Here is a 5,187-nt window from a genome sequence, read left to right as displayed (position 1 = left end):
GAAGGATATAGCAGACATAGCAGTTATATCAGATACAGCAGATACGGCAGATATATCAGATACAACAGATACAGCAGATACAGCAGATATAACAGATACAGCAGATACAGCAGATATATCAGATACAGCAGATCCAGCAGATATAGCATATATGTCAGATACAACAGATATAGCAGATACAACAGATATAGCAGATATAGCAGATACAACAGATATATCAGATACAACAGATATAGCAGATATAACAGATACAACAGATATAGCAGATACAACAGATATATCAGATATAACAGATATAGCAGATATAACAGATACAACAGATATAGCAGATACAACAGATATATCAGAAACAACATATATAACAGATACAACAGATATATCAGATACAGCAGATATAGCAGATATAACAGATATAACAGATATAGCAGATACAACAGATATATCAGATATAACAGATATAGCAGATATAACAGATACAACAGATATAGCAGATACAACAGATATATCAGATACAACAGATATAGCAGATATAACAGATATATAGTAGATATAACAGATATAACAGATATAACAGATACAACATATAACAGATATAGCAGATATAACAGATACAACAGATATAGCAGATACAACAGATATATTAGATACAACAGATATAACAGATACAACAGATATAGCAGATACAACAGATATAGCAGATATAGCAGATGTATCAGATATATCAGATACAGCAGATATAGCAGATATAACAGATACAACAGATATAGCAGATACAACAGATATATCAGATACAACAGATATAGCAGATATAACAGATATAGCAGATATAACAGATACAACAGGTTTATCAGATACAACAGATATAGCAGATATAACAGATACAACAGATATAGCAGATATAACAGATATTGCAGATATAACAGATACAACTGATATAGCAGATATAACAGATATAGCAGATATAACAGATACAACAGATATAGCAGATATAACAGATACAACAGATACAACAGATATAGCAGATACAACAGATATAACAGATATAGCAGATACAACAGATATATCAGATACAACAGATATAGCAGATATAACAGATATAGCAGATATAACAGATACAACAGATATAGCAGATACAACATATATAGCAGATACAGCAGATGCAGCAGCTAAAACAGATATAGCAGAAACAGCAGCTACAACAGATATAGCAGGTACAGCAGAAACAACAGATATAACAGATACAGCAGATACAACAGGTAAAGCAGATACAACATATATAACAGATACAGCAGATACAGCAGCTACAATAGATACAGCAGATACAACAGATACATCAGATATAGCAGTTATATCAGATAAAGCAGATACATCAGATACATCAGATACAGCAGATATATCAGATACAACAGAGACATCAGATATAACAGATATATCAGATATAACAGATACAACAGATATAGCAGATACAACAGATACATCAGATATATCAGATATAACAGATACAACAGATACATCAGATACAACAGATACATCAGATACAACAGATACAACAGATATATCAGATACAACAGATACAACAGATACATCAGATATATCAGATACAACAGAGACAACAGACACATCAGATATATCAGATACAACAGATACAACAGATACATCAGATACAACAGATACATCAGATATATCAGATATAGCAGATATAACAGATACAACAGATACAACAGATATAACAGATACAACAGATACAACAGATATAGCAGATACAACAGATATAACAGATATAGCAGATACAACAGATATATCAGATACAACAGATATAGCAGATATAACAGATATAGCAGATATAACAGATATAACAGATATAGCAGATATAACAGATACAACAGATATAGCAGATACAACATATATAGCAGATACAGCAGATGCAGCAGCTAAAACAGATATAGCAGAAACAGCAGCTACAACAGATATAGCAGGTACAGCAGAAACAACAGATATAACAGATACAGCAGATACAACAGGTAAAGCAGATACAACATATATAACAGATACAGCAGATACAGCAGCTACAATAGATACAGCAGATACAACAGATACATCAGATATAGCAGTTATATCAGATACAGCAGATACATCAGATACAGCAGATATAGCAGTTATATCAGATACAGCAGATACAACAGATACATCAGATACATCAGATACATCAGATATATCAGATATAACAGATACAACAGATATAGCAGATACAACAGAGACATCAGATATAACAGATACAACAGATACAACAGATACAGCAGATACAGCAGCTACAACAGATACAACAGATACAGCAGATACATCAGATACAACAGATACATCAGATACAACAGATACATCAGATACACCAGATACAACAGATACACCAGATACATCAGATACAACAGATACAACAGATACATCAGATACAACAGATACAACAGATACATCAGATACAACAGATATATCAGATACAACAGATACATCAGATACACCAGATACAACAGATACATCAGATACATCAGATACAACAGAGACATCAGATATAACAGATACATCAGTTATATCAGATACAGTAGATACAACAGATACAACAGATACAACAGATACATCAGATACAACAGATACAACAGATACATCAGATACAACAGATACATCAGATACAACAGATATATCAGATACAACAGATACATCAGATACACCAGATACAACAGATACATCAGATACAACAGATACAACAGATACATCAGATACAACAGACACAACAGATACAACAGATACATCAGATACAACAGATACAACAGATACAACAGATATATCAGATACATCAGATACAACAGATACATCAGATACATCAGATACAACAGATACAACAGATACATCAGATACAACAGATACAGCAGATACATCAGATACAACAGATACATCAGATACATCAGATACAACAGATACATCAGATACAACAGATACATCAGATACAACAGATACAACAAATACAACAGATACATCAGATACATCAGATACAACAGATACATCAGATACACCAGATACAACAGATACAACAGATACATCAGATATATCAGATATAGCAGATACAACAGATACAACAGATACATCAGATACAACAGATACAACAGATACATCAGATATATCAGATACAACAGATACAACAGATACATCAGATATATCAGATATAACAGATACAACAGATACATAAGATATATCAGATACAACAGATACAACAGATATATCAGATACAACAGATACATCAGATACAACAGATACAACAGATATATCAGATACAACAGAAACATCAGATACATCAGATACAACAGATACAACAGATACAACAGATACAACAGATACATCAGATACAACAGATACAACAGATACATCAGATACAACAGATACAACAGATACATCAGATACAACAGATACAACAGATACATCAGATACAACAGACACTTCAGATATATCAGATATAGCAGATACAACAGATATATCAGATACAACAGATACATCAGATATATCAGATATAGCAGATATAACAGATACAACAGACACATCAGGTATATCAGATACAACAGATACATCAGATACAACAGATACATCAGATATATCAGATACAACAGATACATCAGATACAACAGATACATCAGATATAGCAGATATAGCAGATATAACAGATACAACAGATACATCAGATATATCAGATACATCAGATATATCAGATATAGCAGATATAACAGATACATCAGATATATCAGATACATCAGATATATCAGATATAGCAGATATAACAGATACATCAGATATATCAGATATAGCAGATATAACAGATACAACAGATATAGCAGTTGTTTTGTTCATTATCAATATCTGTCAAATTGAGCAGTTTTAGATTTTCTCTCATCTGTTTATATCTGTTTATCTTAGGATTTTGATAGAGAGCTCTGTTTGCTTTCTTTATTTGAGTAGAGAATATGGCAAAATATCTGGCTAAAATCTTAGACAAGAAAAATAACATTTTAATTACCTCTCCCTTGTAAGATACAATAAAATTTACATTTACTAAATAAAAGAACTTGTGTCAATTTTAAAATGTCCTGTATTCAATCGTTAAAACAAAATATGTTAAATTTGGAAGTAAGCTTTTTAGTGATTTTAACCAAGCTTATTGTTTTAACTTACAGAAATGATGATGCAGTTATTTTCTGTCACTTCATGATGACCTATGGCGATTACCTTTTGTCCGGTGTCATGCGTCCATAAACCTTAACATTTTTGACTTCTCAAAAACTCCTGAGCTGATTTCAATAAAATTTTGCAGAAACCTTTTTCTGGCTAAAGATTGACCAAAACAGTGAATAATATGGTCCCCACCGAATAGGGGCCTGAGGGGCGGGGCCAAAAGGTGTTAAATTAACTCCAATTTCTTCTGAACATCCAGATATGGAAGAATCAAATGCTCTTTATGGATGGAAGCATCCTAAGGTGCTTTACCAAAATTGTGAATTTGATGGCCCCAGGGTCTCACATGTCCCCATGGGAATGGGTAACATTTACTATAGTTTATATAGGAAAATTAGATATTTGAGTTTAATTTTTGTTATTCCATTGGAAATATTTCAAACTTGGTTAGAATTATTAGCAAAGGATGACAGCTTGGTGGCTTGCACATATTGATCCTGGCTGACCCCAAGGGACAGACAGGCAGGGCCAAAAGGAGTCAGTCAAACGGACTCTGCCTAGGTAATTCCAAAAATGTTCTTTCCAATACCTCAGCTATGGTAGACTGAAATGCTTTACCAAGCTTGTGAATTTCATGACCCTAGGATCTCACATTTGTTCCCAAATAGGACTGAAGTTTACTATGCTTTTTTTTATAGGAAAATTGCATTTTTGAAATAAGGTTGTTGATTTTTATTGCAAATGATTCATTTAGAATTATTGGTAGATATAATATGGCAATTTTGAAGGTATGCATTTACTGACACTGGCTGACCCAAAGAGTATAAAACATATCACTTAAGTCTTGTTATCATCAATGTTGTGATTTTCTTTTCATGACATTTGAAAACTACTTACTCTATAACTTTGTATTCAATATTGCTTACATCAGGTGACCATCAAGGCCGCTAGGCCCAAGCTTGTTTACCCTGATAGATA

This window comes from Ylistrum balloti, unplaced genomic scaffold (genome assembly GCF_031769215.1).
Source record: "Ylistrum balloti isolate Yb309-2 unplaced genomic scaffold, AGI_CSIRO_Ybal_v1 Utg370318, whole genome shotgun sequence".
In the NCBI taxonomy this organism is placed as follows: domain Eukaryota; kingdom Metazoa; phylum Mollusca; class Bivalvia; order Pectinida; family Pectinidae; genus Ylistrum; species Ylistrum balloti.
The sequence above is the reverse complement of the archived record's forward strand: the minus strand, read 5'-3'. Positions refer to the sequence as shown.